Source organism: Harpia harpyja, chromosome 3 (assembly GCF_026419915.1).
Source record: "Harpia harpyja isolate bHarHar1 chromosome 3, bHarHar1 primary haplotype, whole genome shotgun sequence".
NCBI lineage: Eukaryota > Metazoa > Chordata > Aves > Accipitriformes > Accipitridae > Harpia > Harpia harpyja.
Genome location: NC_068942.1, coordinates 18,984,657 through 19,010,832, shown reverse-complemented (window position 1 = coordinate 19,010,832; position 26,176 = coordinate 18,984,657). Strand labels below are relative to the sequence as shown.

At 40.3% G+C, this 26,176-nt stretch overlaps 1 long non-coding RNA gene across 1 annotated transcript; it reads right to left on the bottom strand.

Annotated features, from left to right (window-relative positions):
* On the bottom strand, positions 1 to 26,176 carry LOC128139307 (uncharacterized). Its single transcript, XR_008234317.1, has 6 exons — positions 25,982 to 26,176; positions 22,638 to 22,748; positions 17,941 to 18,190; positions 14,321 to 16,331; positions 10,095 to 10,274; positions 1 to 1,956 (listed from the first exon to the last, which is right to left on the bottom strand). It is a non-coding gene; the product is annotated as an uncharacterized LOC128139307 (long non-coding RNA).

Below are 26,176 nucleotides of genomic sequence, written 5' to 3'. Positions count from 1 at the left end.
TGTTATTGAGTTCCTTTCTAATAGTTTTAGTGATGCAAGAGAAACCTTCTGTGTTGTGGGACTGAAGAAGCAGGCTCCATTCACAACACAGCAGTCTGTTAGCGAATGGTAAATATGACCTATGGCTGTTAGAGTCTAAATGGATTTTTTCCCCTGCTCTACTTTCAAGATGTGACAAAATTACTAGGTAGGCTATGTATCCAAAGTCAGAAATACACTGGGAGCTGAATACTGTCAACAATACCAGAGAAGCCTGATTTTAGCTCCATTGCAACACAGCAGAGTTCTGCTTTCATGGTGCATTAATTCAACACCTGCAGGCGCTCTCTTTCCTTGCTGAAATTACAGGCTGTCTAGCGAGTAGTTAAGGCTTTGGACTGGAGTGTGGAGTAAAGTCATGCGGTCTTTATTGATTCGCACAGGGCCAGATCCTAATAGCGTGATGTAAGTTACAGATTCTCCCTCATGTTGCCTAAAATGGAGACAAAGGATGAAACATAGCTGAGATGTTTTACTGACATGTCCAGTTTTTAGAGTTCTTCACCTTTAACCAGTCACCTTTAAAATAGTAGTTTCTTTAAATTCAAAATCATGGTGCTAGAAAGTGATCAGTATTCAAATCTGTTTATTTACTTATCGGTTGAAAGTAAAATTTAAAAGCTACCTCAGCCTCTCAGAAAAGATTTTGAAGCACAGGACCACATCAATCAGAGAAAAGCCAAACCAAAAAGCTTTGCTTTTGTTGTGTGCATTAATACATTAAATTAGAAGCATTAGAGAAGCTTAATTTAATTTGAAAGTAGGCAGTTGACAGCATTGTTTGACTGTTGGACTATTGAACCACTCCGGTTCCTGTGCTGGTAGGAGGGGCTGGAAGTAGCAGAGAGGCTGCAGGGGAAGCTATGAATAAAAAAGACATTTATTTCAGTCTCTTGACTAAATGTTTAACAGTCATAATGAGACTGCTGTGGGGCATGTTAATATGCTCCAATAGGCAATGTATTATCGTTGTTTCTTTGGTTTCCCTAACATGGCAGTTGCGTTATAAGGTCTCTGCCCTGCAGAGTGGAAAACGGGGATGTTTCTGAACTTAGCAGAGAGCAAGAGCTGCTGCCTCATACCAACGGGGGGATCCCGCTCCTCTCCCGCGTCTGGAGCAGTGGTGCTGCAGGGTTCCTGAAGTGCCTCGTACTGCACTGAGTTACGTCTCTTGACTGGTTCATCACCTTCAGGCAGACAGTAGCTCTCAAGGCACCATGCCTCACCAGAGCATTGAAATGAGAGCTGCTGCATCACCAGCAGCGGCTGCTTGGTGGTAGCCGGTCTCTGTGGTGGAAGATCATGCCAAATTCCTGCTGGTGTTCACAGTGAGCCAGTTACCTAAAAGTCTTGATGCGGTTCAGTTTATCAATGGAGGTATGCATATAGCTGCACATACTGTTCCACTCTGACTGTTGAACAACTTGCACAGACTTAACGGGGACTAGTCGTATGTTGTAAATTTAGGACATAAAAAACCAGACTAAAAGAGCACTGAATGGGGTCGTACCACATGGCTCTCTAGCTCTCTGTCCTGTCCCTGATGGCCGTCAAAAGGAGATGTTTAGGAAAGAATATAAAACCAGGGTGCATGATACATGATACTTCCCTGGGTACTCTCCCTGCTTCCAATCATTTGCAGCTCAGAGACTGCCTGACCTGGAGATGTTTCTCTGAATTTATAGCCTGAAAGTATTTCTGATCTGTGAACTTGCCCTGCCTCTCCTTGAATCCATATAAGCTTTCAGCATCTGCAACATCCTGTGGCATGGAGTTCATCAAATGCACCTGCTTTTCTGAGGTCACCGCCTCAGAGGTCAGGCTGACTCCTTGTGTCAACAGGATTCAGTCCCCCATTGCCATCGCAGCAGGATTGGGCTCCAAAAACAGCTCTTCTTCAGTACCCTCTCTCTGTACCTGTTAATACATATTAATATTGATTAATGCACTCGCCACATATGGTGTAGGCACTTGTGTTACTCCCCATCCACCCGGGATACACATTAATCAACAGTACATCGTGGTATAGTATGTCATGTCTCATTGCTTAAACATTTTCCTACTCCCTTATGTTTTTAAATTGAAGAAAACTAAGTGCTCAGACAGAAGTAATAGATCAGTATAACTGGATTTGTCTTAATACACCCCAGATGAATTTGCCCAGAAGAGTTTCATGGAAAATCTTTTTTGGCATACAAAATCTTCCTGAGGAATTATATCACTGAGGATTGTTTCTGCAACTGCAGTAAAAACTAAAAAGGCCCTTTGTTCTGTTCCTGTGTCTCCCACAAGATAAAGATATTCTTTCTCTCGCTTCCCTCCACCATTAATTAAAAAAAAAAAATTAATTACTGGCTTCAGAAAGACAGCATTTCAGCTTCCCAAACTTTTAGTTTCCTAAACAGTGCCCTGTTAATAGGTTATGGTCTAAGTACAGCTCTGCTGTAGTTTAGTTCAGTTGAGCCCAATGATAGTGGCACTCAGTTTCCCCGATGTTAGTCACCAGAAGTCAGCTGCCTGGCCTGAGCGACCAGCTCTGTCATGGACACAGAGGGATGGGTGCCTCCTGAGAAAGATTTATTCTACCCTGTCGTAGGTGTTTAAAATCAACCTCTAGAGAGGTCTTTTCTGCTCTATTGATTAGAGGTTATTGATTCATTGCAAACTAGCTTAGACTACACATTTCCTCTGGGAAAGCTTAGACCCTGGGACCTGGAGCTTACAGAACAAAGCAACATGATGGAGAATTATCTCAGCTGTATTTGCTATAACAGGCTTCAAATATAGAAAAATTCATATTCAGTAAACATAAAAAAATGGAAAAAAACAAATTTTCATAGAAGCATAATGCACAGAATACAAGCCAAAAGAGCTCATGGAGCAAACAGCAGGTCCCTCCAGCGTGAATGGTTACTGATGTGAATTACTCTGTTATAGGCCATATGACTAATTTGTATGTCTAACTGATCACTAAATCAATATTATTGCTGATCTTAGAGTAAAGTGAGGAGCTATTCACTGAGAGCAGGAAGTGGTGGAAACTATCCTGTAATCAATATATTTACTTGGTGTGCCAGTGACAATAATGAAAGAGCAAAAGAGCTAAAGACAATCACCAGAGGTTTTGCGCTCTCTTCTGTGCTGTCTGACCTTCCTCTAGGGTACATAAAGTTTCTTTTACATTTGTTTCTGAGATTATGGACACAACTGTGTCTTTTATTACTTGAGAAATTTCTGAGCTCATACACAGCCTAGTAATTACATGCTATATTTTAATGTGCGTACACAAAATGACCAGGTTATTGTTGCTCATGCAGTCATTACCGTAGCATTTTAACACTTCTGAATGCAAGTTCCATGGTCCATTAACATAGTTTTTGAAAATTTTTTTGAAGTTCTGTCAAATAAGCCAGCAGCTTCCTTGGTGTTTTTATCTTCTAGAGGTGTGAAGACCATTATCAATATCCCTTGCAGATTATTGGTACTATATGAATACCAGGTAGAAACTGTGACGTTCTTACACTGACTGCGTATCAGCTACTGTGGAATAATGGATACAGTCAGACCTTGTGAGCATTGCAAATGTAGCTTGTGATGCGAAGAGTAAGTCCAGAATAACTTTGGTGCAAGAAGTATTTTGATGCATAATTGAGAGCTTTTTTATGGAATGATACTTTCCAGAGTATTTATGGAGTGCCTTACATCTTTAAGCAACTGTATAAACAATAAATAATCCTCCTCATCAGTGTCACTACATCCTATTGAATAAGTCCCCAGGGCACTATAAATAAAGGTTATCTTGCAGCCTTCAATAACAAACAGAAGAAGAAGGATTTCCTCACTGACTTTTATGAAGTTTTCAGTAGTGTTTTGATTTGATTCAGCATTTCTGATAGTGGTGTAGTGTTTGCCTGCCTGACTGAGATGTTCAAAGGCAAGCAAGTTTGTTAGATTTACAAATCCCACAAGCCTCTGAAGGACTTCTGGAGCTTGCTGGGCTGTTTGGTAACTTCACTGCAAACCACTGCTCTCCAGGGTACTTTTGAAACTGTACTTGTGTTGAAACCTGTGTCAGGACTGTCCCTAGGCATGCCTATGGGATGAAAACTGGCCAGCCTCCTCTTGCACTAACCAAAGATTACCCACTCAGGTTCAGGGCAGCTTGTGTGGCTTTTAGCCACCGCAGAGCATTAGCATAAATTTGTATCTGGCTACCCTTACCTTCTTAGACACCCAATGTCAAAAAAGTATACAAACCCTCATCAATGTATAATACGTCTAACTCCAAATGTTAAACTATTACTCATTACAAGGTCCCCATGAGGTAAGAAACTACTATAATCATAATTTTACAGGTGAGAAACTGAGGCTCAGGGGCAAGATTGTTAAAGATACTTTCGTATCTTTTTGATATACATAGAATGGGGGTCTCTGAATGCTAGTGAAACTCTTAGCATAAGAGATGTACTTAATTTCACTTGAAGGAGCCTGTTGGACAATGTCAGGGAATGACCCCTCCTCGCTAGATATGTAAGATCAACTTTATTATCCCTTTCTTGCCTTCAGTTTAAGTCAATTGGAAGGAAGGGGGGGAAACTTGTTCAGTGAAAAAATAAATGTTAATTGTAAATCCGTTATTATTACTCTTAACTTACTTTTTTCTTTGGTCTGCAGATGCCTTCTTGCATTTACCAGTGAAAGAGCTGAGAACCAATCATCTTCTGTGAGCACCTTCTGGCTTCATGGCAGGGGGGTGATACTGGAGGTGAGTGCAGTTTTCAAGAATGAATAAGGACCTCTGGGTTCAAGTCACATGGACCCCCCAGGTGCCTAAATCGCTTTGGAAACGGGACTTGGGGTATGAAAGTCAACTGAAATGGGTGAGGCTTTGCTGCCTCAGGCCTCTTTCAGAGTTTGCCACTTCTGTGACAGTGGTTAGTGAATTGCATGTTAAACAACTCTGAACTGCCTTAGTTTTCAGACCTGTATATTCAAATGAGCTAAAGTTAGTTATTTGCTTTGACAAGCCACAGGAGCTTTTCAGTGGCAATCCTGGCAATGGCCGAAGCGGCCGTAGCAAGAAGGGTTATAATCTACCTCTGCGAATAGCACCACTGGCTCTTAAACTGGTTTCCAGTTACTTTGCAGATCAATCCTTCTGAAAAAGCCTGAGTCTTGTGCGTTTTTTTTAAATGTTGAAATTTGATATTTAAGAGTGTAAGGGCAGATAGGCAGTGCCTCCTCTGTTTGCTGAGAATGGAAGTTCAGGGTGCATGGTGCAGAGAACCATACTAGCAGGATAAGACTCAAATCAGAGCTGACCCAGTTGGAAAAATTAGTTTGGCATCAGCTAATGAGCGGTGCTGACATTTTGAGATCATCAGTTTACGTGCAACAGGGAGCTGCACTTAATGTGATCAAGACAGAGTAATTTGGGCCAAATGTGCACTCGGTTTTGAGCACGTCTGGTAAGGCAGAGTAACACCCACTGAACCAACCTGCACAACAGATCCTCTCTACATCCATGGGTACTCCTGTTCCCATGGAACAGGTTATGCAGGTTATGTGACAGTACAGGGTTTTGGTGTCACACATAGGTGCTGGGATGGTTCCTCCTGGTGACCACCCTCTCTTATCCCTCTCCGTGCTCCAGTTGAGCTCCAGCCAGTCAGCAAGAACTCTCCACCCTTTTTCCTTTTCCCACCTCTCTGCCCAGGAAAAGAGAATCTTCCTTACCCCTGGTACTCTATAGGAAAAGAGGCCTGCCTCTCATGCCTCTTCAGTAAGTAAATACAGAGGACCGGAATTCAAAATTTCTAGAAGACCAAGTAATTTCTGAGTCAGATTTGCAAATATTTTTTACCTGTCCTGATTTCCTTACTTATTCCTATGGTTCATTCACTCACTGGTAATGAAGCCCCTTATTACATTGGATGTAAATTGTGGTCTTGCTTTTTAGCATCATGCATGCTGGTGGTTTCTGTGAAAGGCTTTTCCTGGTCCTACCTGAGCAGTGGCTTTGAGGTGCCATGGTTGAATCTCCAACTCTTGCCCAGCGGCATGCTTTGAGCAATGCTTTGCCATTCCTGTCACTTGGACACGGTACTTGTTGTTTCCTCTTTATCTGTATATTCCTTGTGATGGAGTATTTTGTTTCCCAGCTGTGGTATGTGCAAGAGAAACTAAAAGCTCAACCAAAGGAGAAAATTGAAAAAACACTCAATGATATCAATCAGAGAAGACATGAGTAACCTGAAGAAGAGGTGGGTTGTAGATTTCCACATTCAGAGAACACTGCTTGCCTTGTACGTTTCAAACTTGTTAGTGCAGCTGCTGATCCAAGCAGTATTTCTGGCAATTCTCATTAGGGCTCTCCTGCCCAAACTCAATGGACTGCCTATATCATACAGCACAAGGGCTAAACCCACCTTTGCACTGCATATGTTAAAAATGTGACTGAAATGCTACCCATTCATAAGAGAGCAAAGGAATCAACAAAATAGCCTGTGCAGGACCTAGTCTGATATGAACTACTTCCATGACCTTTATATCATGAAAATCTGATACTTCTGAGAGAAATAACCCAAAATATTTCATAAACATTTTTAGGTGTTAATATAAGAGGCATAAATTTTCAAGGGCTCCAAACGTCAGGCAGTCCCATTGCCTTTTACTACCTCTGAAGGAGAATTTTATAGTAGGCTTTTACGTCTAAATTGATAATATTTTTAAAGAGAAAACAAAGCAAAACATGACCAGAAGCACTAGGTCTAGAAATGTTCTGATTTGTTGCAACAGCAAAGACCTCCTATGCTTTAGCAGAGGTCCATGTTGGGCTGTTATGCTCCATGCTTTTGTCATGCATTGTCTCTCTCTGTTTAAATTAAATCCCAAAGCTACTGTTGGGTCGATTTCTGGTAAAGCAAAAGTGGCATAAAGCCAGTTTTTCTTGGTTGAGAAAATATGTTGCCTCTGTGATAGTGTCTTTTAAAAAAAGACACTATCAGTAAAGTAATCAGTAAAGTAAGAAATAGTAAGTAGATCCAATAGTCACACCAGAGAGTCTATTCATATATAAGAAACCCGCCTGCTTCCCATAACACCACCATAATAGACTGTGGATATTCTTTGGTTTTAATTTTATGGTAGCATGAGCTCTGCTCTCTATATACAATATAGCACTCTTTGTGCAGACAAAGTGGAAATGGCATTTATCCAAATACACTGGCTCAATGAGCCTTGGTTTTGATGACCTTATGCCTTTTTGGTCTTCTGGTTTAACTGTGGTACTTTTATTGTTGGCTTTGAAGCAGTTAAATGTAGTCTGAAAGCCTTTTCTTATTTCCTGCTTCTTTTTTTTTTCTTCCTCTTTTTTCTTCTCATTGTAGAAAAAATACTGACTATGTCAAGGACAAACACTTAGGTTATGGATTTTTTTCTTTCCTATTACTACTTTTATTACAAAGCAGCCCTGAAGACCTTTTAATTCTCTTGATTGTTTAAAGAGGCTTCATGAAAACACGACATCTCAGATGTGGAGATAGGCATAATTGAGTGCAAAGTTCTGTTTGCCAGGACTCTACTACAGTAAGATCCTAAGGAATTCAACAAAATGGAAAGGGTCAGTAAGGGTTTAGTGGAATGTGATAGGAGGCCCCATACAAATATCCAGATGAAACTATAGCCGATTATTCTGTGCTGAATATTATGCCCTGATGAAAATAAAATACCTGAGTTTAATCTTTCATTCAGAGTAAAGATTTGTAGTATAATGATCTGATTTAGCTGAAAAAAGGAAAAAATAAGTCTGACAGCTGAGAACAGAAGGGGGATTAATCTCAAAAGTTGCTAGTCTTTGTTTCCCATCCTTTCATTATTGTGCAATCAGAACGAAGAAAGAACTAGCTGCCCTGACACAGCTCCAATTGCATTGCTCGGAGAAAGGGGGAGGCATGGTGGAGAGAGATTTTCCATTATATACAGACAGAGGAACTGACGAGAAAACAGAGAGAAAAGGAGCCAGTTGGTCCTCCTCTCGGTCTGCCTGGGTCTTAGGGCAGAAGCAGGCTAACAGTGCCTGCATTCATCACCAGGCGCAGCAAGGGCAGCTGCAGGTAGGTATGGCAGGGTGGGATGTCTCATAAGGTGCAGTAAGCCCACTGAATGCATAATTATTCCACTTTTCAGTCCTACATGTGACCTCCAGCATGCCAGTCAAGAGGAGAAGGAGGGAGATGATGGGGTGGCATACATTAGAGTGCTGTCTGCTCTTCTGATCTCTTTGACAGTGCCTCTTCTTGGCATGTGACATGATGCCAGCTCTCATTCCACTTGTGAACATTTACAGCCACTACTTACACACCACTAAATGCCAGTGGTTGCTGCAAGGCAGACTGCTGTGCAGCTACTTGCTCCAGCTGACTGGAATTGCACTTGAAAGTACTGCAACATACCTTGTACTTCTTACACCAGCTGTTTGAATTAATGCTTGAGTTATCACATTCTCAATAATCACCATGTTAAAGTAGCAAAGGACAGAAAGGCTAGCAAGAAAACTTTCCGTAAGTATGTTAGAAGCAAGAGAAAGTCCAAGGAGAAAACTGAATTCATTATCAAAAGAATAATAAAATAAGTTGCCAAAAGTTGAGGTGGAGATGGTTAACATGTTTAGTGGCTTTTTTTGTGTCAGTCTTCACTAAAGTGGTCAGCTGTGCTCATAAATTTAACAAAGCTAACCTCAGAAGAAAATAATAAGAAAGGAGATAGGCCATTTAGAGAATATTTAGCTCTTGGATGTTTTCAGGAAGAAAACAGGTTTAATGTCTCAGGAAATTCACTGTACTGTGAAGCCTGGCAGAAGCAACCTTAGAGCTATTAGTGGTTATCTTTGATAATTCTTGGAAGATGCATAGGCTTCCTGAAGACTGGAAAAGAGAAACCACGGTGTCTGCCTTTGAAAAAGGGTGACCTGAGGAACTAAAAGTCATAGACTGGTCTGCCTAGCTTTGATTTCTGGAATAATGTTGGAACAAATATTCAAAGCATTTTTAACCACCTGGAAGATAATGAGGAAATGAGTTAACAGCCATTATAGATTTGCCAAGAACAAATTATGTCAGTCATCTAATTTCTTTCTGGAACTAAATAATAACTGCCCTTATGGATAGGGAAGAAACAGGCAATGACATGCTGCTTTCTCCTGATAAATTCTGGTATTATCTCTCATGACATTTTATAAACTAGCTAAGAAAGCACTCTATAGATTTAATTATCATAAGGCTAGTGTGACACTGTGTGGAAAACTGTATTTAGAAAGTAGTTATCAAAAGCTTACTATCACTTTTCAGTATTTTCATGAACTTTCAGATGATACCAACATTTAAGGAGCATACTGGAGGACAGGATTAGACTTCAGAAACAGTTTGACAAGATAAAGATGCAGTCTAAGGCAGCACAATGCAGTTCAACAAGAAAAAATTCAAGATATTAGGCTTGGACAGGAATAATCTTCTTACATCAACACAGAGAGACAATAAGAAGTTGGAGAATTGCATAGTCTCCTCATTGGGAAATAAGAGGTTAGGCTGGATCTCCCGTCACAGTGAATCACATACTGAACAGGATTAAAAAATATAATTTTGTTGTGGGTTAATAGGATAGTTACACAGGAGTATTACCTGTAGGGTATGTGAAATCATCTCCCGCTCTATTAAGTTTTGGTAAATGCTCATTTGGAATATTATGTCCAGTTTTGGGTACTAACTTTTGAGAAATACCTGGCTCAACTGGACAGGTTGCTGAAAACAGTAATTGTAGGAGTAGAAAATGTGATTTATGAAGAAAGGCTTAAGAAATTGGAATGGTTAAGTAAAGAAAGGAGAATATTAGTGGGAAACATAACAGTCTTTGCACAACTTAAAGGAGGGGGGAAACTGTTCCCTTCATGTTCTATTGATAAACCAAGAAATAACAAGCTTTAATCAGAGCAATGAGGATTCATGTTGAAAGTTAGGAATAATGTAATGAGAGCAAAGACAGCTAAACCATAGCACAACCTGTGAAAGACTGTGGGAGCTCCATCTGAGGAAATCCCCTGTCAGGCATGGCTTGGATATGGTTCAGTGGGGAGAAGGATTAGATGTACTCTTGAGGTCACTTCCAGTCTGATTTTCTGTAACTTTTTGGTGAGTCTATTTCTGTTTTCCATTCAAGATGAGGTTCATCCTCAAGAGTGACTGTGAAGGGAAACACATGTTATTTAGCAGAAAAAGATTAAATGGACTTGATATCCACTTAGGTGCTCAAATATGTAATTGTGATCACTTCTCACAAGCTCAGAATGGGCTTTTTGCATCCTATGTGAGCCTGCGGTGCTGGATGAACCTAGCAGGTATTTTTCAAAATACTCCTGCCCTACTTGTAAATGCTTAACAAGTCTGACGAATTTTATTCTATACATGAGACAGTTCTCAATGAGTTAGAAGTCAGTCGTACTCTTTTAAAAAATGTTCACTGTTTCAGAAGGCCTCAGGCTTTGGTTCATCTTGAGACACCCAGTTGCCTTTAAACTAGGCTCTACAGCAAAATGGTGCATGAAATTGGTTGCCACTTTGCTAAGTTTTGCCTTTGGTCACTGTAGTTCAGCTTCCAAAAGAAAACTTCAACTGTCCTCACTGTAACCTTCTTACTCTTACAGTTGTAGGCTATGAATACGTTGGCACCCAACCTATGATCTGAAAGGTTTTCTTGTTAATAAGTTTTCCTGTTAAATTTCAGGGTTGTAAGGTCAGGTTCCAAACACGGGACTTTTTCTGTTTCATCAGAAGACTCTGAGCTCTGTTATTAGGATTGTTGATTTTGGCTTGTAATTGCAATCAAAGCTGAATAATTAAAAAAAGCAGCAGTGGTTCAAAATGATTGCCAGTTGTAATTACAAACCAAAATCAACAATCCTACAGCCTACTGGCACCATCTGCTTTTTTCTACTCACTGCAACTATGCTTTCCCCATTTCCTCTTCTCACTCAGCACTGGACACCTTCCACTTGCTGCTTGACCCCCTTGCAGGGCATCAGAGCTGGGATCTTACAGGGGGCTGTTGTTAGCAGGATGTCTCCTGTTACAGGCGTTCTGCCCATGTATATGGGTTTTGTCATATCTTCTCCCAAGAACCTGTCATATGAAGAATGTCTCTTGTTGAAGGAAACATCAGGTAGCCAACTGAATTGATTAAAAAACTTCTATTGTTGTTTGTTAAACTGGCAGCTGGAAAATTGATTCTCAGTTAACAATTCTAATTTCTATTACTGTGTATCTAACTCCTTCTTGAAAAGAATTCAGATTTCTCATTTGATAACTTGAATATATTCTTTTTGCCTATGTGTCATATCCTGGATTTGCATAATGAGATTTGAAAGCATGTCCAGAGGTAAAGAACCCCTAAAATAACCTAGATTATATTGAAGGAGACAAGGAGACATTAACATATGGAAGCCAGAAAAGGGTGAGGAATAGCTTTTTCATGGCTGTTAAATATTCTGCAAGTTTACAGTATCATCTAATATGACATTTCATCATGGGCTACAGAGGCAAAACAATTATAGCATAGGACATTACAAACAAGTGACCCCAAAGTATAAATACAGAAGAAGCAAAAAGGAAGATAGTTTTGAATATTATTATTCACACTGGTCAGGGGCCATAGTGTAACCTCCTTCAGCTGCCCAAGTATTCCATTCCTAGGCCTGTGCCTAGTTTTTGGTTCAATTTTCTGCTTTGTGGGGGAGAAAAATATTGTACTGGTTTCCAGTGATTTTTCACTAACTCTAGTGATGTAAGAGAAAGTATATACTTTTTACCATGTTTAAATTCTTGCAGAAATGTTCAGGAGAATGAAGTGACTGAAATCCACTCAGATTTTCTGACATTAGGCCCCATGAATTTCAGTACTGCTTATGAAGAAGCCGCTCACTAGTCAAGTCTTCCCTCTCAGGAAAAAAGTAAATAAAAGGCTTGTTGTTCAATATAATCTGTGGAGATATAAGACCTTACCTGTAACCTCTTCAGTTTGAAAGTGAAGCAGCAGATTACCAGACCCAAGCTGCAAGGCTGCAGATGGTACTGAAAATCGCTTTCTTAGGGTGCAAATGAACTACAGAACTGAGATGCTGATGGGGTGAAAGGAACATAATCCTCTGTGGAGTATAGAATTTGGGTGGCCTCTTTTGTAGTCTTTCAAGAAATATCTAACATTACTACCTGATGTCAAGAAGTGATTAAGCACCAGGCAGGGCATGAATATGTCTATAAACAGATCAGACAAATTGGTGTATATTTAGTGAACACAGTTATGTGTATTTCGGCTGTACCACCTTCCTGTTGTGGAAAAAAAAAAAAGAAAGAAATACAAAATTTTCTTAGGATTAAACATTCTTATTTGCTTTCCCTTTTTTTATACGTTAGGAATTTGAACTTTATTCTTAAAATCCCATATTAAAGAATTGCCTAATAATTTTAATAGCATGTTAAAGACTAACTTATTTGATATGTTCTGTGGTACTTTGTATTCAAACATTTGCATAGAGGAGTATTTTCTTTAGTGTTTGCTCTTGTGGGAAGAAGTCAAGAAGGGTGCGTTGTGCTTGTGGGAACACCGTTCTTTTCTGTGCGCATGTGTTATATTTGATGTGATAAGGAAGAAACAACAATAATGAGGTTAGATTTGATAATTTCACATAAATGATGAACAGGAGCCCACATACTTTCAAAATAAAACTGATTTAAATTCATTCTAGTTGGCTCCCATTAATCTTAATTGTAATTCCATATTTCACTTTAATAGGTTGTTAAATTTTAGGAAGCTGTGTTATTGTTCTTATACTTGGTTACTTTTTAATTCACAAAGTTTTTCCGATTTCTGCATCTGGAAAGGAATGCCAATATTTTTATTTTCTATATGGGTCTTTATATGCCAAGCAGCATCTCTCTGATTCAAAGCAGCCAGAGAAAATGCAGAAAGTTCTGTTTAAAGGCAGATTTCTGTACCTGGGATAAATTTGGTGGAAGGCTTCTTTTTGTAGTTCAGCTTTTAAAACAAAAATAAATCTTTCAGTCCACAAGGAACAGGATACTGGTAAAACAAGCTGACCATATAGCACATGCATTGATTCAGAAAACTGTGCTCACTTTTTAATGTCCAGAAGGAAGACCCAGCATTTGTAACGCAGTACCTGGGAGGACAAAAATCTCAACCTTTCTGCTTTCACTGCCTTCAAGGAGAGTTGAATGTTCTCCACACCTTGCAGGATTGAATCCTTTGTAAACTTGCTCATGATTAATATATGTTATGAATATCTATTAAATGTTACAGTAGGTTGATAACACCTAGCCATATCACTCATTTATTAAAAGAAACTGTTCAGTCACAGTCTGAACAGGGGGGCGAGAGAGCAACTCAACTGCAGTTAGATTGATGATACTTCTAAAAATTGTCCAAGCATGTGTGCAAGAACCTGTCAAAATAAGAATTTAATAAATGAGGAAGTGAAGGACAGGTAACTTTCCCAATGTACAAAAGTTGTGCACGTGCATGGGCATGCTTCATTTATTCCCCACTCCCTAACAGGTAAACAATACAGAAAGAGGCTGTTTGCCATTTTTGAGCTAGATCGTCTGGAAAAGAAATTTGCCAAGTCAGTTGTTACTGGGGTTACAGCAGCATGCAGCGTGGTATCACTGAAGACTGCTTTCGCATCAGCAAATTTCCACCAAGCATAACGTTTCTTGCCTGTCGCTCCAAGAACCCTCTCTGGTCTTCTGGGCAGCGTCAGCAATAGCAGGATTTGCCCCCTGGGAGGACAGGCAGCTTCTGCAGAGTGGATGGGGAAGGCAGGGGAGGAAGCAGGGGGAGAGGCAGGTCCGAGATCGGGGGAGCAATTGATGCTGTGGAGTTGCCTACCCCAGGCAGCCCCATCCTTCCTTCGCAGCAACAGCATCAGCCCCTGATTTCATAGGAAATTTGCACTTTTCAGAGATCTATTGCCCAAGTTAATTGCTGATCTTGCCTTTGTCAGAAGCTGTCCCTGTTCATACCAGAATTGGTGAGGTACCATGGTACTGTAAAACTCTCAAAGGCAGCAGGAGATGTGAGATATCAAAGCATTTTCCTCCATACTGATAACCTGGAGGTGTTTGCGGTGAATATTTGGTAAACTGGATGAGGAATAAATTTTGAAAAAGAATGTGCCTAATATAGGGATTGAAAGCTACCTTTAGGCACTTACCTGAAGTGGAACAGACACCATCATCTTCATTCTAGGCTTTGATTGTGTAAGTCTCTGACGGCAAAACATAAAGCACTTGGAAATGGCACCCAAGCAGAAAAGGGCTGTTGGCTGAGCAGTTCTTAGTGCCTGAGCACTCCATAAAGAGAGTCTTTTCTGTGCAGTCATCTGCTCCGATTGCTCTTTCATAGCTACAGAAATTATTCCATTCATGGTTACAGTAAAGGACTTGACACAGTCCACATTTCTAATAAACTGCTACAATACTTCTTTGTCAGCTAGTTTTATTCATTACTAACCTCTTGTTTCACAATGTATTTCATTATGTAAAGCTCCTGATAGGTTACTGAGTAAATATCTGGGAGTACAGTCTGCTCTGTATTCCACATTGTTATTTTGACATTATTAGTACTTATGTGATTGCAGCTCTGGCATCTTTTCTTAGTAAGCGGGCTATGGGTTGTCTATGGTAAACTGCTGTACTGCTAGGTTTTGGGATTCCAGGATTTTGTTGGAATAAAAGTGCAAAGACTGAGTGAACTTTCTTTGCTTTAATCTCTGTTCTTGAAGCTATGGTTGATATCTGGTATATGATTTGGTATGATGTGGTACATGGTTGACTGAAGGTGCTACCCTCTAGATGTTTGTGATTACCTGTGTTCTGGTGTATGTACACCACGAAAGCACCCTGGAAGCTGGCTGGCTAGCCTTGGTATTTACGGCCCTTTGAAAGGGGAAGGGTGCTGCCAGGGCCATAAGGGCACCCAAATGCCTCTGTTGCCATCACCACCCATGCATCCCCTGCCTATGGACAAGGAGCCTCTTTTCAGCACAGGTCCCCAGTCCTGGCTGAGACATGTTGGGGGTTGCTCTGTTTCCTTCTGTCTTGGCTTCCTGATGGGAATTTCTGGAGGGACCCCAGATCTATGCTCCAGTCAGGTCCCCATCCCTTCCTCCCACTGTTCCCGAATGGTCTTCCTGGATGGACCCCCACGTCTGACTTGTTCACCTTGTCCGATGGTCACCAGCTGGTTGATGGCTGTCACACTCACCAGGGTCCCTCTTCTCAGATGTGGTGGGTCAGCACCCTGGTCGGAGAGGACACTGCCTGTTCTGTGGTTGCCTCGGCTCCTGTGGGCTCCTCTTCTCTCAGGAACAGCCCAGCTGCCCTGGAGGCAGCATTTTCTGCCTCAGTTGGCTCAGGCAGCTTGTCATTATATAATGACCTCGTTGAATCGCCTGCCCCAAGTCTCATTGGCAGGAGCAGGAGCCTTTGATGATTTGATAAATCCAAAATAGATGAGGGTCACTTTGCGGTCATAGTCAGGTTGGCTAGGAACATCTGCTTCATCTAATGGCATTTGGTGCCTTCTATGGGAAGGTGGATATGTCCGGGCATGTGACGTATTTAAAGAGTGTGAGTCATCAACATCTGAAAGGACTTTAGTGCCCTCATGTCGTGTGCTTGGCATTGGCATTAAATGTAAGTGAAGACAGTATGCTGAGCCATATTGGAAACACTCACATCATTGTGCCTGCAGAAGCATCGGAATATCTCAGCAATCACTTCTCATGGCTCAGTTTGCTCCTCTGAGAGTGAGGAATAATAAGTTGTTATCAAGTTCTGTGTGATATAAATAATGTGCAATTCTTGCCTGTTCCCTGCATAATTTCTCCTGAAATTGCACTGTGATTTCTGCTGCACACTTTAATGCATGGTGAATTAAATGTATTTCTGGGAAAGAAAAAAACAACCCCAAAACAAAACAACAGCCCTCAAACATACTAAATTAATTGTTTAATGATCTACCTTGATGGAAGAGGCACATGGATGGGAAAAAGTTAACCCATCAGGGAAAATAGTATCAGCAGTAAAAACAAGTAATCAATGTGAAATAATCACCACAGTACCTGAGTGCTTGTTCAAAATCCAAAAGTCTGCATCAAGTCCCAGCCTCCTCCTGGCAGGATAGAGGTCACGGTGTGTCACTTTCTGTCATCTTGGCATAAACTGCATAATATGATTTAAGAAATGTAATGAGAAAAAAATGGCTGAAGTCCAAGTTTGGGGTATGTGCCATTTGTAAAGAAAGTACACTATTCAGAAAAATTACTCCTATTCACGAAAGATTTAAGCCAATGCTAGATAGATTTTTAGTGTAGGTTACATAGAAGGCTGTACAATATAATTTCTTCTCCTAAACTGAACAAACTTTGCATTCATCAATACGAGTTTCTTGGCACACAAGTGGTATTCAGGAGTGCACAAGGGAGGGGAAAGGCAGGCCAGAATAGAGGTGAAGAATGAGGGGAACTTGGCACTGACACAAATGATACCAAAAATGCTGATTTAGGGTGGAAAAATGTAAATCATTTTTAATGTCTTTTGAAGAAAGGTGCCCAAGTTAAAGTTGCCTTGAAGGCATATGACCCAGCCTGACATTGCTTTGGCAGCAGAATGTGAAGGGTGTGTATGCAGAGATGAAACGTCCTTTGATGAAGTGTTCTCACAAACAGCCTTTCTGACAATGACAGCAATGCCAGTACCTTTGAAGATTCAGTTATTTTTTCTGTCTCTGGACAAAGAGAATCAGGTATGATTTATTAACTATGAAGCAAAATGGTTCTTATTTTCCATACATGGGTGTATTTTATCTCCTCATTTCTTCAAAATCAGGTATCAAAACCTAGCGCTAACTCTGAGCAGGTAACTAGTCCAAAGCCTCGTTTTTTCCTGGGACATGGAGAGATACCGAACCATCACTTTGACATCATTATATCCAGTTTGGGGCTGAACCAGCAAATAGTTACCACTTCAAAATACTGAGCTGACCATAAAGTGACATCTCTGCTGGGGAGCTATTGAGAGTGGGGACTGTCTGTACCTTGTGGGGTACACAAGGCCACATCACATAGAGCCTTTTCGGCCCCTACCCCTCCTCTGACTCTCCCCAACCCTGGATTTCCCCAGTGTGGGCAGGGGAAGCCCTCATTTCTGCACCACGATACAAGGCTGTGCTGCTTGGCAGATGCTAGTGGGTACTTATCAGTTCAGGTACTTTTTGTGCTTACCTAGCTATATTTTTTTGTCCTCCCTTCTCTTACAATAAGGAGCAATGCATTTTTTTACAGCAGAGCCCTTTATATGTCTTTTGGACCTTTGGAGTCCTGTGGGATACATCACTGCATAAATGTGTACGAGTTTCTGTAGATCTGGGATGTAAGCATATAGCAGAGGGGTTATTTTTTCCTCTCTCTTCTGCTTGAGTTCCACAGCACAGCAGCACCTGCACAGCACCACAGTTTCTCTCCATCATCTCAAGCCAGATGTGAGGAGTACAAGGACCCTGTGGTGCTGTGCAGCAAGTGCGAAGGGTGCCTGTGCTGCTGGGGGAGCAGGGACCATCCCTCTGGCTGAACTGAACCCTGAAGTTTTGCCTTTGTCACGTGCCCATTCCTATTTTTAAATGCAGTATTTTTCACTGTTAAATGGTTCGAAGGATGGTTGGACATGATCATGATCTATTATGGGTCTGAACTGGGACCCAAACTAGAATGATTTTAGTCCCAGCTTAAACTGAACTAAGACTGGATTGAAAACGTGCTGATTCAGCTCCCACCTGCAGGCTGTTTTCATTTCTGAAATCCGTGTCCCCTTACACACACTTCAATCTCCAAAGGCTAAAAGCAGCTGCTGGTGTTGGATGGGTCGATCATATTCTGCAGCAGCAGTTCCAGCCTGAAGAACTTTAATTTCTCCTGATGCTTTTTTGTGCAGATTGAAAGCTTCATGGACTATCACCACCATCTGCAGTGGTGGGAGCAGGACAATCAGAAACGGGCTCTTTACAGAGGCTATGTGGATCGTTCCTGTTGGGAGAATGGGATAATTTCAAGGTGGAGGAGAGAGACTTGCTAGCTGTGTCTGGGAACTGCTCCAGATGTCTGCGGATTGCTGCGGAGGTGAAGCCTGGGACTCGTGGCAGTGGTCCTGAAGGGCAGGGCTTTGGTTTGGTTTCATCTTACAAGAATTAGAGGCGTTCTCTTCACTAATTCAGAAACTTCAACACTGCCAAGTTTACCTGTGAGCAAAGAGTTCCCGAGAGAGGCTTAAGCCTGCCACTTGCCAATGCACTGTTTTGGCTTTTTGGATCTACCTTTCGCAGTTTCTTCATGTGTTGTGTTCTGGGTAAAACTGACCCCTAAGGAGGTAGCCTGAAGTCCATGCATAACTTACCTCTTTATTTAACCTTGTGCTGACCAATTACACAGGAATAAATTGAATCCTGACTTCTGCTTTCCAATATGTTTTTTTTTTAAAACCCAAATGAACTGAGACTTTTTCTCTTTTGCAGAAAACTTAATAACGTTTCATAGCCTCTACATTCTTGGCTCAGAAATGTATTTTCCTTCTGAAGACTTTCTGACTTCTAATAATGAAGGAACTGCCTGCCCCAAGCAGAGAAATACAACAGCACTTTCTTTTTTGGTGGTTATTCATTAAAAACTGGTCTCTAAAAAAAAAGGTTAATAGCTTGTGACCTGGGTATATCAACAAGGAAGCTTACTAGTACCATTTGCTTAGTCCTAGATGGAAACAATTTCTTTATTTATCGGTATCCTACAAAAGGGAAATTTGTAGAACCTGCTTGGAGATTTAGGGAGACGTTCATTGCTTCATTGCCAATTTAACATTACCATTTAATGTACACAGTATGTGGGCTTCTCTTCCATATTTTGCAATGGATGCAGTGTAAGAATCATAATATATCACTTTCACAAGCAATTTAGCACAGCATAAGGGAGGAAATGTAACTGTACTGTCTTAGTACTTATTTTCTAATAAAATTCTAATAGATTTTGGGTTAATGACACAGAAGATGACATTTATGTCCTAAGTCTTTCTTTTTTTATCTGCAGCAGCACAATGAAGCAGGAAGTTACAAGAACAGATGATAAGATAATGCACTCCTTGCTTGTGTACAATAAAGTACCCTTATAAAAAGCTGGCTTGCCTTTGATGCATAACTAATGGCTCACTGTGAGATAGTACCTGGCAGGCCAGAGTCAGTGAAGCTAGTTAGGCTTTCCTTCACTAGAGATTGATTTGCTCCTTCCTTGAAAGAAGATCTGCTTTAACACCCCAACAAGGATTATCAGACTTTTTAAAGAGAAAGGCAGGGAAAACAACAATCATTTTTTTCTGTGGTTAATAAAGGAAGAAGATTAAAAAGACTCCGCTGTTGATAAAATCTAACCATTTAAGTTCCTGTGTGATGAAAGGTGAATACCTATTTAAGATTTATTTAGTATTTTGTCATCCATAATGAATCTAAAGGGCACAACAATTTGTCTTAACATTCTGCAATGCAATGAAGCTCATTTTAACAAATAACTGTATAAATAACACATTTACTAAGCCCCTCGGTTGACTGATCTTGTGCTTGAGCTGTAAAACATTTATAATTGATAACAGACTGAAGCTGGAATAGCAGAATGGATTCTTTCAATATAGAAGAATCAAAAGAAGAGTGTAAGGTACTTGTAGCTATGTGTGCATATTTCTGTAAAACTTGCTGTGCATCTATGCAGGATCTTATTTCATGCTCTTCAAAGTAACTATGAGTATTATCACTGATTACTTTGGACATGACACCAGACAATATCTAGTCTGAAGCGGAGTCTCTTCAAGTTCTTTACAACTTAAATGAAGCGAGCATCACAATATTTAACTGAAATGTCATAATACTCTCTGATTTCCAGAGGCAGAAAGAATTCTTGTTTTCTGATCCCTTGGTTCATTTTTTTACTACTAGCCAATCCTAACACTTGGTACAAAAAATGATTGTCTCTGTACAACAGAAGTAAAAGAATATTGTGGGTGGATTTGGTGTTTATAGGTTTGTGCAACCAATCAAAGAAGTTGTGAGACCTTAGTGCTATCACCCATGACTTTCCGTTCTCAATGGCTGTGTTTCAATTCAATGTGTGTGATCTTTGAGCTGGCTTTTGTCTGGTTTTGTGAGTCACTCAGGTCATTTTTGGACAACTGAGAAACATCAAATCAATGAGAACATGAGAATACAGCATAAAAATATGCACAGTGGAAGGATTAGTCAAGCCTCCCACTTAATCATACCAAAGCATCTCTGTTCTGAACTGTGCCTACCTATGAAATAAGTGTGTGAGTAGAAGATACGAGTTTTAGTTTCTGGTGCAGAAGATATGCTTTCTTCAGCAGTTCAGTTTGGCTGCACTGGAATCTAGAAGGAGGGAGAACAGGCACTAGGCTATGTTATATAAATTTCCCTTCGAGGGGAAGCCGTGGAAGACTAAAAAAGGCACTGTTCATATGTCAGTGAGTTTACTTGAGTAAAACAGGTCAGCGTGTTCTTATTTAGCTTGAGATATCTGAAGAAAGTCTAGTACTGTTACTTAACTTCAGCTGGCTTTGGGCAAGGCTTAAATATTTTTTAAAAGTGTGCAATACTAAAATAATTCAGCAACATTCATGCTGACCCCTAAGGATGGTGCTTCTGCAGCATTATCTGACCTCTTTTATTACCTCTTTCTGAAGATGAAGGGAGTTACATCCATGCCTATTTCTCTCACCAGACTATAAGAAGTCCAGACAAGTAGCTCAGATGTAGACCTCTAGTTGCTGAGACCTAATGTTAGGTGTCTAAATTACAGACTCTACCTAGCAAGTCCATTTTGCTGTAACTCACTCCGAATTCGAACTCATTTAGAGTTCATTTCCAATAAAACATTCTCAGAAGTAAAATACAAGAGGAGGAGCTGGAGCTACAGTGCTGGAGCAGAGGGAGGGAGAGTCTTCTATGGTGGGACTCTAGGGGTTCCTCTAGGGGTCTTCTGCTCTGCTCCTCTACGTGCTTTTAGATGATGTATATGCGTTTGTTAGAAACAACAGATTGAATGCATTAGCCAGGACCTTTTCAGTCATGTTGTGTAAAAGTCTCTGTTCTCTAATGCCAGCCACAGTTTTTTGCTTGCATCTGTGCAGTATTTTTTTTTTTAAAAGGAAAAGAATACAGTTGGCGTCCAGTTGAATAAGTGCTAAGATTTTGTCACAAGATATGCTGAAAGCTCTTCAGATGTTTAAAGGAAATAATCAGAATTCAGAGCGTATATTAAATTATCAACTATCTAATAAGTGTGCTACTTCCCAGCTGGGATCCTTCTGGTACATTCATTCATCTTCAACCGGTGTAATTAAAGACGAAAGGTGTAACACTGATGGTCCTTCTCTAGAGATCTCATCAGTTTAATTCTAGAACTATCAATGGAAAGGGAATATCATATAAATTGTTCAGACTTAATTGGACACCTGCTGGAGGTCAAGCAAAACAACCAAGGTCTACTGAAATAAGGATTGCCTTCAGTAATTCAGTAATTTGGTAGGAGGGAATTTGGCAAGGCAATGCAATCTTTATCTCATATCTGTTAAAACCAAACTAGATTTGTCTAGCAAATAAAACACCAGGAAAGAAGTGGAAAACAAGAAGAGCAAAGAGGAATGTGCTTAAAATCTCACCATGAGAACTGATAACTTCAAGCATGCAGCAAGAGAAGCAAAACTGCAGTGTCAGGGTTGCATTAAATAATTTCCTACTGGTGCAACAAGGGTGTGCAGAACTATTTGTGGTGTAACACAACTTCCTTATAATCTTCTACTCGGAAAGTGTGCCATAGCTGATGAGTGAAAGAAGAGTATTTGTTTTTCTCAATTGTAATTTTAAATCACATGAGTGTATTTTGATGTAGTAAAAAAAAAAAGAGGATGACTTCCTTTTAAAATAATTTTTCATCTGGTGCTGTCAAAAATCATTTTTCATTGTGGTGATGTCACCAGACCCACTTGATCTGTTTATAGCTGTTACTTAAATTGCTGTTTCCATAAATGTATATGACTGCCCTGAGGGTGTCTATATTTGTTACAGAAGGTGTCTCAGGAATCTTGGAGCAATCTCCCAATCTAATTAAGAGTGCTATAATTACAGCATAAAGAGCTGTGTTGCTAATACAAAATACTCAAAAATCATGAGTCACTCCCCATAATTTGAGACTGGCCCCCAAATGTGAATATTTGCTTTCAAAAAGAGTATATTATGTTTTGGGCTCATTTTTAATTTTTGAACTCCCTCTGCCCTTTGCCATGGTTTGTGTGTGTGGGTGCATGCATGAGTATGTGAATGTGTGTATGCTGCTGTAATTCTACCAATAACGCTACCTTTTCACCAGATGTTTAGGATAAGGCAGTGCTGGTCCCTGCTCTGATTCCTGCCTACCCCCTCACCTTTAAGCCCCTGCAAGAATTGTTACTCTGTGGATCCTCCTGTAGTACCTCATGTTATTCACTCCTTGAGAAGGGGGCAAATTGCAGTGCCTTGTGTTCTTCTTCCCAGGCCTGGAAGGGAAAGAGATGAGAAAAAGAAACAGAGTGATCCTTCTCACATGGGCAGAAGGGATGGGTATCTTGAGCTTCCAGTCTCTCTTTGCCTCTTCCTCTCTTTGCTACTCAGGTGAGAAGTTTATCTCTCTAGCTTTCCTTTTCCCCGGAGGTGAGGAAGTACATGATGAATGCAACGAGTTCTGAAATGGGACCACCGTCTCTGGATTTATCTAGAGATTAAGCCAGGACCTTACTTGTCTTGGCTACAGGACAAAGCTAAGATTTGGCAATAACGGTTTGAGCCCATGTGCTGCAGGAAACAGGACTTACTATGCGGTGTTTTGCTTCTGTCAACATTGTATTCAAGTTCTGTATGTACAAAAAGTGCTCAGCTATGACACTGATGGGTACAATGTATGTCAGTCTTCCAGACAAAACAGAATGGAGGAAACTCTGCTTGGATAGACTAATACAAGAGTTAATCTCTACTTTTCTTACCAGTTTGCTATAGCTTAACTAATCCCTGGAATAACTTATTCCAGTTATCCCTGGAATTTCAATTAGTGAGTTACCATACAGCATCACCATATCTTGCAAGGCTATTTGAAAGTTTTGCCTCAGAATGGCTGTGTTACAACTTCATATAGGAGCTGCTGCCTGTGGATGGAAATATTTTTTATTTCCCTCCTCATGGCCATGACATAAGTAAAGAAATCATCCAACACTCCCCTCTCCCTGCAGGAGGGAACTACCTCACCACAAAATGTTCTTTGCTGTGTCACTTCAAAGGGGTATTGTACTAACTGAGATGGATTTTTTAAAAGGACAAGAAACTTTCAAATATTCTTTTAGATCCCTATAAATGTTTCCTCATACTTCAGCCTTTGCCTCATCCTCTGAATTGCATGACGTTATTGCATATGCTCTTCTGCTTGCAACCCTCCTTCGATAATTTATCCTTTTTGTATCAAGGTCCCTGGGTGCTTTTCTCCCTTTGTGATGTTGGTAACTTTTGAAGAGACAACGTTATCTAGTAAAGACTAATTAGTAATGAGTAATGGGACATGCCAAGTTTGACAAGACATTTTCTCATTCTAATAAGCATGTCTGTTACTCGATTTTCCTTCCTCAGTTTTGACTCCACTGAATGGTACTGTTCGTATATCATCCATCCTTGTTGACTGGGCCAACCGCAAAGACCACATATCCCTATTCTTACCTCCTGTTTGCACATCGTCTACATTGCACTTGAGCAGTGAGGTTCTCAGGTAGCCTTCTCTAATTATTAAGGACTATATTTTTAAGCTGGAGAGTTTGGGTGTCGTTCCATGGGACTCTTGCTGTTCTTTTGCATGGTCTTCTGGAATAATGCAAAACTAATACCAGGATGGGAACTCCTTTAATGTTATCTAAATATAGGCACGTCATCTTGTCATCTAAGCTTCATCTGTAGTCAATAGATAGAGAAACAGGTACCACAGCGAGTGGCTCATTTTGTCCTAAAAGAGGAGTCTAAGATAAGTAGGAGAAATTGTCCTCTGCAGGTACCTATAGTCCTTCTGTTGCGTCTAGGGGAACTGCGATGTCTAGCTTGCACAGCATAAGTTTAAAGACACGTCAGGCCTATGCCTTCACTATCTCCTTTTCCTACATTAAGCAAAACCTCACTGAATGTAATGGAGCACCAAGACTGGGATCTCTGCTCCATGTCCAGCTCCTCCTGTCTTGCTGGTGGCACACACCAGGTATCAGGTTTCTGACAGATGTTTAGGGTGCTTTAATGCCTGAGTTAGACAGTGCTCTGGAGGCTGGAGCTTCACCTCGTTAAGAGAAAAATAGCTTTTACCTGGCAATATTGCTCCTTATATTTTGTTCTTTGTTCAGGAAGCAGGTGTTGAGTTTTAGCAATACATCTTCATTGTATGGACCAAACACCATTCCTGTTTCATCAGCCACCTGTAGAATGGCACAGGGATATTACACAGTTCCCCTGGGTTCAGCCAACCATAATGCCTCAAAACATAAATGATATTCTGCCACAGGTTCTTTTTTCTTAATAAAAACAGCCAAACCCTGAGAACTACATATTAACATATTAACACTAGTGGGACAATTGTATTGCTAAACCTTACAATGCATGAGCTGTGATTAAACCTTTTCTGTTAAAATTCTTCAGTTCCACAAATTTCCCTTGTACTGGCAGTTTAAGAAGGTGAATTTGTCCTTGAAAGGACACAGTTCTTACCTCCAGACTTCATACATTTTTCTAGAACTCCCCTATATTCTACTTAGGTATTTCAGTGTTGCAATGTATAGCATCAGCTCAGTTCAGCAAAGCTATTGAGTTATTGTACTGGTTAATATAGTGAAATTTATACAAGCTTAATCGCATTTATTATCCCTGACAACAATGCAGATGTTCTGAATGCTAAGTGAATTTTTTTTAAAGAATATAATTAATTTTTCTGGCCCTGTCCAAAAATGCTTAGTGGTCAGTTCTGCCACTGAAATGTATTTAATAATATGTAAATCTGGCATTTTGGGAAGTAATTAAAAATAAACTTGCTGTAATCTTAAATTCAGCTAATATCTGTATTGCTCCTACCTAAAGCAGTACTAGGCTAAGTGCTTGAACTAATCGATTTTTAAAAGGGTTTGGTTAGTGATCTCAGGGGAAATAAGGTAGGTTGTATGAAAACATATTAATTATAGAGCCTTCTTTTTTAATGATGCATGCCCTTTTTAGAGTACAATATATTGATGTAGCAACTTCTTCAACTTAAATCATCCAACAAACCTTTCTAGTTTTGTCTCATCTATCTTGATTGTTCACTATATTTATTACAGAATGAAAAAAGATTTTAGATTTTTAATTATTAGCTATAAAGGATTCCAGAGTAGCTCCATGAATTAACTTTTGTGTAAAAAGTACACAACTTCAGCAATTTTTTGCTGACTAGGAAATTTGTCTTTCTCAAAGATTAATATTACTTTTCCGTTCAGTATGTCATATTTTGCTCTCAAGTGTACAGAAAGCTTGTTCATGAAAATGTTTTTACTCTTCTAATAATATTTTAATTAGTTTTGGAATGTGGCTGTTGCAGTCTTGTTTGAAACGGATCAATATTTTAGGATTTTTTTTTTTTAAAATAAAGCCGTTGCATTTAATGCAGAGATAAATGCTATGCCTGGCTCCCAGATTGGAGTGAAATATTAGATTATCTGGTGCAGAGAGGCTGGGGTTTTACCTGCAGAATGCAGGGCAAGGCTGGAACTGCTTCCAGGGAATGGGGGCAAAGCTGTTCCTGGTGGGCAGGTCCTTTGCCGGAGGAAGCTGACGGCTTGCAGTCACGGTGAGACACGGCAGAAGCTGCTCTGCAGGTGGAAGGATGGGATGTCAAGATTTAGCGTGGGGCTAGCACGGGTGGTTAGCAGTGGGCACA